The following is an 8,312-nucleotide window of genomic DNA, read 5'->3' as shown; positions in this document are numbered from 1 at the left end:
TCTCCTTTTTCTACAACAAAGGCAAGAAAGTTTCTAAATGCTGCTGTTTATCAGGCATGCAAATGTTTTCTGAGAAAGCATGGACCAGACACACACACAAAGACACACATAATTTTGTCCCGTTCTCATGGAACAAAGCACAGCTTCTATGGCTCTTTGCCATGCACACAAAAAGACTTGGGCCTAGTCAAGAAAAACTGCACTCTTTTTTAATATCTGGAGCCTTATTAAAGACTCACTAGGGGAAAGTCACTGCGGAGACCAACAAGGCATCTGTTATGTTCTTTGTATTCTTATTTTTCACAAAGGGGGGAGGAAATTATGCCATGGACAATAGAGATGGTGCAAAAGACGTCTCTTCTGTTTAAACAAACTGTAAAACAGATAAAGTGGAAATACGCAGGATTGCTTTGATGCCATTTAATCATTGTGTAACCGTTTGGTACAACTACTTATGTTCACATTGCAATGCACATACATGTTCAGACAATTATTGTTCTATTGTAAAACACTATTGTAATATGATGCAGTGGCTACAAAAAGCATGGACAATTATGCATCAGGGTTAGTTGATAATCTGCGCATCTGCAAACAAATGATTCCAGAGCTTTTCTACAAAATAACTTAATGCTTGCCATTTGCAATGATGTTTACCAGCTGGACTTTCATTTCTCAGTTTAGAGAAAGAAATGTATAAAAATTTGCCTGCATTTGTGCCTCTTTTGGAATATGGATCAAAAACATGAAGCTACCAGCTTCTGAAGGGTTAAATGAAGTTGTGGGGGCTGTGATCCACTGTTCATAGTACATTAGCAATTGGCAAACTGATGTGTTCATGCTGAAACAACTATTCAGGCAGTCAGAAAGTAGACTGAAGATAAAGAGTTTCGTACACACACACACACACACACACACACACACACACACACACACACACACACACACCCCCATTTGTCCAGTCTCTTTCGCTCTCTCTTTCCTCATTCTGTCCTCAGTAGACACAGAAGCAGGAAGGAAGTTTTGGCCAGCCGTTCACTGCTGGCTTTGGCCGGCTCTTTCATGTCTTTGTAGTTTTATTAGTGTTGTCATTAGGGGTTTTATGGCTGGTGTTTGCCCCTTTTTAAGAGCGGCTGTATTTAGAGGAGGTGTGATATGATGTCTGTGTTGATTGGGCTTTTTTGAACGAGCATCTGTCCCTCTGAGAACCATAAACACTCAGCTCCTCTCCCAAAGGGAACGTATACACTGTATTTGCCTTTAGGGTAGAGATACCCTGAAGAGAATGGAGCAGTCTAAAAACAGTCTGTCAATAAAAATTTAATTTTAAACTCGTCAAATAGTTACATAAAAATGATGAAAGGGATTCAGTCAGTTATTACTGCAAAATAAAACAGTTCAGGATGATACAAAACCTCTTTGAGTGACTTTAAACATACCAAAAAATAAATAAATGGACATGAAATATTGATTTGAAAGCAAGAGAAAAAGTTTATAGTGAGATAATACCATATGTGAAATATGTTGGAAATCAGTTGCATTGCTATTTTAGTGTCATTGAGATACTATTATAGTTATTGAATTTGTTTTCATTTGTATAGTTTCCTTTTTCATTTTAAAATTTTAGTTAAAGATTTAGTTGTTGTGATTTGTAATTATTATTAGTTTTTTTCCCAAATAGGCCAATATATATTTTTTTAGTTAATTAATTTTTATTTCAGTTTTAGTTTGGGTTATTTTAATACATCAAGTTAAAATAATAATAATAATTTTTTTAATGGTTTTAGTTTTATATAACTATAATAACCCTGATAAGCTGGCATGGAAATGGTTAATTTTAAAATATATGACATCAGAATCGCATGACTGACCATGCAATACTGCATATTTTTTTTGTCATATGTCCAAGTTATTGTGTTGAAAACTACAGTATATATATACCAAATTAATGAAAACAATAATTCAGATTTTATTACAACATATCATAATAGGAGAGTTGAATGGTTGAAGCATTCAAACAGTGTTTTTATGAGAACAATAGCCTAACTAAAATAACACCAATGTGTATGTATCTCCTCCTATATAACTGGTCTAAAAGCTGTGAATGCGGAGTGTGTGTGAATGTGCAATTATGTGTGTGTTTGTAAGCCATCACCCTTTCGTGCCCTCTCACTCCCAATAACCACAAGCAGCACAAAGAGAAACGCTAGCTGAGAGCCAGCAGGGGCACCGCGGCTGTCATTACAGCCCGGCCACGGAGAGCAAATACCAGGCCCTAGCAACCTGCAGGAGGGGAGCGAGGAAAGAGAAGAGGAAGAAAGAGACAGAGAAAGGAGCGAGGCGAGTTAGCATAGTAGTACCATAGTGGATGACCCCAACGTGACTCCTCAGCTCCTCAACAATCGCGCTCAGCCAGCTGGAGATGAGGTGTTGAGGGGGCCCCTCAGGGAACCCCCGGCAGAATTTACTGCCGACTCAGAGACCTGTGAATGAAACCCAATCAGCTCAGGTTCCTGCTCAGCATGAGCCCCGGACAAGGAGAAAAAAAAAGAAGAGCGCAGGACTTAGCGCTAATGCGGTCGTAGCTGCCAAGAGCCGGCGGAGGCCCTTTCTCACTCTCAGACAAACAGGCTCTGCATTTTTATTGTCCTTCTCCCTTAGTTCTCTTCCTATTCGCTTTGCCCAAAAGTCAATTCATCACCACTTCTTATCAATTTACTGCTGTTTGCTAAACTGAAAGTGAGAGAAAGTAAGGAGATGGGCGAGTGTGAGAGAGGAGGAGGAGATTTCTGAAGAGGGGAGGACGAAGGAGAAAAGGAGAGAAGAAGGAAAGGAGGTTGGGGGAATACAGAGGGAAGCAGCTGTCTATTTAAAGCAGGTTGCAGTGATGCTCAGAGCTACCCCGCTGATCAATTAGCATATCTGAATCCTCGCGCTGCACGAGGTTCCCGCGCTAGCACGCTGCTAGGTGGCACTTCTGAGGGAGGCGGCTTTTGAATGCGCACACAGGAATCCAGCAAACGCTCCGTGTTCCCGACCGTTTGAACAGCCACAAAAATGACTTGAAGTTCCAACTCCAAACTGAAGGGAAAAAAGAAAAAGAAAAAGTTTCACTTTTTCTTCTTCTTTTTTTTTAGATATAGAGAGGGAGGACAGACGAATTTACTTGTTTTTTTCTTTACTTGATGTTTAATAATTCACTGTGATGTTTCTCCCGCTCTACAGAATTCTTTGGGGAGAAGGATCCAGAAGAACAGACAGATTTTTCCTCTGAACTGTCACCAAAGGGTTAAACTCGCTGTTTGAGTGACTTCTACTGTACCAATTGTCTGTAAGCACACAGGATCCCTAATTATAATGAATGTGAGAGAGTGGGAATGTACAAAAGTTCAAGCCTGGTGAACTCTGACCTTATAAATAGAACATTTGACCTAAGGAGAATCAAAACATCACAGATATACCTGCTGACTCAATACAAAGAATGCAAACTTGCATACATTTATCAATGGTTATATTTATAATAGAAATAATATATAGTAGATAATACTGTAGAGTTTACCAATTTGAATTATTTTGTGCCTATAGACAAATCACATTCGTGCCAATATACAGCCATATCACACTGCTACTGTTGTGTGATATATATATATATAAATGCTGATTTATATTATATTTAGATTTACTTTTTACAAAAGTTAATTATGCCATCATACCAAAAGTGACACTTTTTCATGACTTTTTAAATAAAATTACTGTAAGGACATTCACCTAACCTGTTAAGTTTACATGTACTTGTACAATTGTGGATAATTATCCCAATCAAATGTCTGTTTATTGCTAATGAGCCTTACCATCCACAACAAATATCCCCCATAGCTGCCCCCCTCCATAAAAACGATAAAACCCTGAGTATACGAACACGCTGGAAAATCCCTTTTAGGTTTCATAAGGAATACATGCTAACGCTAACACAGCAACAGTGCGTCTAATGTCTCAGACTTCACCCTGAGGGTATGTCACCATTCAGATCAAGGCAAATCAACAACAACGATGATGGCAGTGCGTTCCCTCCCACATGGTTTAGAAAGTGAAACGATAGCGATGGTTTGTTGCTCTATTGAGCGCCTCAGTCTTCACAAAGCCTCAGACGAACCTAAAAACAACCTTCTATGTCAGACTGCCGAAGCATATAGACCATATTTGGGAAAAAGCAGGTCAAGTTTTTCTTCTCCCTTTCTCTCGCTTGTTTTCCCCTTTCTCTGTTTTTTCAGGATAGCCTTGAAGTTGGTCTCCCATCAGTCACAAAGCGTGGTTCTATTGACGGGATCCAGGGAGGGTATTGACGGTTCCATAATTTGGGCAGGGGAACACAAAAAAGCCCTGCCTCCCGCTGTGCACAGCATGCCACTGCAGGCAGCGGGAGCTTCACATTTTATTAGCCTGGGAGAGCAGCCCCACTGCAAATAAAGCACATTCAGCCAGCCACTGATCTCTGTCACAAAAACAATACCATCATAGCATACCGCTCGCTCTTTCTCTTCGTCATACGCATACATACGGGCACATGCGAACGCTCATTGTAACTCTTTTTCCCTTTATCAGTCATTCAGTCTTTTACTTTCCCTTCAACTCGCTCTTTCTGAACTCCACCTCGTTCCAACTTTCTCAACATTTCTCTCTCTGTCACCCCCCTTTCGTTCTTCATAGTGTCTCTTTCATTCGGTCCCCACAGTTGGACACTTCACACTTGGAGGTATAGCAGCTCAATGAACAGGCTACAAATGAGCTGATTCAAAAGAGCTCAACCTAATAAAAAAAAAAAAAAAAAACAGATATATTAGATTAGCCCTCCACCTGCTCCATTCTGTCTGCATGTGTCTTTATGTATAGGCTATTATTATCATGGAGAAACTTTGGAGAGCAGCACATTTCAAGTTAAAGATATAGTTTGATTATAAAGTTTTAGACCTCTACGACATTCTTTCTTCTAACACTAAAATCAGATATTTTGAATTATGTGCCAGTCATTTTTTTCATGCAGTTACAATGAACAGGGATTAGCTTTCTAGCTTCAAAAAGAACAAAAGAACACAAGAATCATAAAAGTGGTCAATTTTGTTGTATTTTGAAATTTGAAAGTTATTTACTGATAATCTTCCCCTCTAGTAAGATGTTAACCAAAAACTTAATTGATTCGTGCACAAATCATTCAGACTGGTTTTGTGAACTGGATCCAAAAATCATTGACAACATCTGACTCAAGAGTTTAGTTACCAAAACAGACTACAGGTGCATCTCAATAAATTAGAATGTCGTGGAAAAGTTCATTTATTTCAGTAATTCAACTCAAATCTCAATAAATTAGAATACTTCATAAGACCAATAAAAAAGTGAATTGTTGGCCTTCTGGAAAGTCTGTTAATTAACTGTACATGTACTCAATACTTGGTAGGGGCTCCTTTTGCTTTAATTACTGCCTCAATTTGGCGTGGCATGGAGGTGATCAGCTTGTGGCACTGCTGAGGTGGTATGGAAGCCCAGGTTTCTTTGACAGTGGCCTTCAGCTCATCTGCATTTTTTGGTCTCTGGTTTCTCATTTTCCTGTTGACAATACCCCACAGATTCTCTATCATCACAGACCGTGGAAACTTAACACTGGACTTCAAGCAACTTGGGCTATGAGCTTCTCCACCCTTCCTCCAGACTCTAGGACCTTGGTTTCCAAATAAAATACAAAACTTGCTCTCATCTGAAATCAGGACTTTGGACCACTGGGCAACAGTCCAGTTCTTCTTCTCCTTAGCCCAGGAAAGACGCCTCTGGCGTTGTCTGTGGTTCAGGAGTGGCTTAACAAGAGGAATACAACTGTAGCCAAATTCCTTGACACGTGTGTGGTGGCTCTTGATGCCTTGACTCCTTGTGAAGTTCACTTAAATTCTTGAATCGATTTTGCTTGACAGTCTTTATAAGGCTGTGGTTCTCTCAGTTGGTTGTGCATCTTTTTCTTCCACACTTTTTCCTTCCACTCATCTTTCTGTTAACATGCTTGGTTACAGCCAGCTTCTTTGGCAATTAATGTTTGTGGCTTACCCTCTTTGTGAAGGGTGTCAATGATTGTCTTCTGGACAACTGTCAGATCAGCAGTCTTCCCCATGATTGTGTAGCCTAGTGAACCAAACTGAGAGACCATTTTGAAGGCTCAGGAAACCTTTGCAGGTGTTTTGAGTTGATCAGCTGACTGGCATGTCACCATATTCTAATTTGTTAAGATAGTGAATTGGTGGGTTTTTGTTAAATGTGAGCCAAAATCATCAAAATCACAATTAAAAGAACCAAAGACTTAAACTACTTCAGTCTGTGTGAATTGTAAATGACAGATTGCCAATATTTGTCTTTAAAGTATTAAACTTAGAAATATGAAGAAAGTGTTGTAAACCCTGCATATAGAGAGAGAGAGCAAACACATCTTGTTGCATCAGCATGAGGATCACAAAGAAGTTGCACAACTTGCAGACTCGCTGATAAATACTGACTGCTAACATTCTGGCTTATGCATCAATGAATCAACGAAAACTAAACTGATTTGCCTCATAGAACAAAGACAGACGTGACTGGTTGTAATGATGTGCAGTATAACACATACACACAACACATATATTACACAAAACCTCACAGTCCTCTCATGCTAATTCAAAAGGAGTAACATCATTTTAAGGATGGAGAAACAGATGAAAGTGCAATTTCAGTGAGTGAAAGTGTTACAGAAACAAAGCAAACAGGCATTGAAAACACACACACACACACACACACACACAATGAATTAATAGTGTTTTCTAAAACTCTTCCTCCCTCTCTGTCTTTGTCAACTCTATCCAATTCATTGGAGGTTTGAAATATATTTAAATAAAATCTGCAGATGCTTTTTTTTTTTGTTCCATTACATGGAACTCTCTTTAATCTAGCCGCACTCAAAAAGCTATTCAAACATCTTACATAAATTATGCTCTCAGTATTAAAATCAAAGGCCAACGCCACCAGTCCCAGGGCGGTGGGAGAAAACTTTTGATGGACAGAAGGAGAGAAAGACAAACTTATGATAAGCATATGTCATACTTTTTTTAAAGCCTCACTTAGCCTAGATTTGTCTGCTATCAGCTCAACATCAAAACACTCCGGTGATTCCAGTCTAGCCTATACTCTTGAATAGCAATAATTAACAACACTCTTTTTCTCTCTTAATGGAAGTGTTTTTCATCATTATTTCTGTTCTGAAAGTGTACTGATCAAAGAGCCAAGCAAAATGTAGAGTACAGTATTCTGGATTCATTAAATGATCTGGTTTAATCAAAAACGAGTTGTGATTACCATTACGCTCAGTTGCATTGGAAAATTTAAGTTTGGCTTTTAGGGTCGTCCACTGAAAAATATTATAATTGTTAATGCTTATGTGAATGATAAGGGCATTTGTAAGGATAAATAGGATGTGTTTTTTTTTTTTTTTTTTACAGTTTTTGTAAAATTTTGTCTTATGTGTCTCTAATGTAATGTCTCTGTCTAGTGTATTAAGGATGTTTTTATTACTCCCTATTTTTAGCTAAGGATATTTATTTGTAGATTTTCAACAAATAAATATGGGGCACATTATCTTACAGACTGTAATATGAAGCATTATCAAGTTAAATCATGAAGTCGTATTATGAAGTCATTGTCAAGTCAAATTGTCCCAAACTGTTTTATCTTAATTCAGATAAAAACATGTTTAATATAACCTATTTTAATATAAATGCAATTAAAACATCTGCATTTATGATAAAAAAAGTACACCTTAAATTAACTCATCATACTTTGAATGACTTTGAATGAAACGTGATCATATTCCACCACTGTTCAAAAGTTTGGGGTCAGTAAGATTTTTTTCTCTCTTAAGAAATTTAATTTACTTTTATTCAGCAATGATGCATTAAATTGATCAAAAGTGACAGAAAACACATTTATAATGTTACAAAAAAAATCTATTTTAAATAAATGCATGCAGTTCTTTTGAACTTTGAAGAAAATGTATCACGTTTTCCACAAAAATATTATGCAGCACTGCTGTTATATAAAGATAACAATAACTGATAATAAATATTGAGAAGCATTTCTTGAACAGCAACTCAGCATATTTGAATGATTTCTGAAGGATCATGTGACACTAAAGCCTGGAGTAATGATGCTGAAAATTCTGCTTTGCATCCCAGGAATACATTTTACATTTTAAAACATATACAAATAGAAAATATTATTTAAAACTGTAATATTATTTTACAACATTA

This window comes from Cyprinus carpio, chromosome B8 (genome assembly GCF_018340385.1).
Source record: "Cyprinus carpio isolate SPL01 chromosome B8, ASM1834038v1, whole genome shotgun sequence".
In the NCBI taxonomy this organism is placed as follows: domain Eukaryota; kingdom Metazoa; phylum Chordata; class Actinopteri; order Cypriniformes; family Cyprinidae; genus Cyprinus; species Cyprinus carpio.
The sequence above is the reverse complement of the archived record's forward strand: the minus strand, read 5'-3'. Positions refer to the sequence as shown.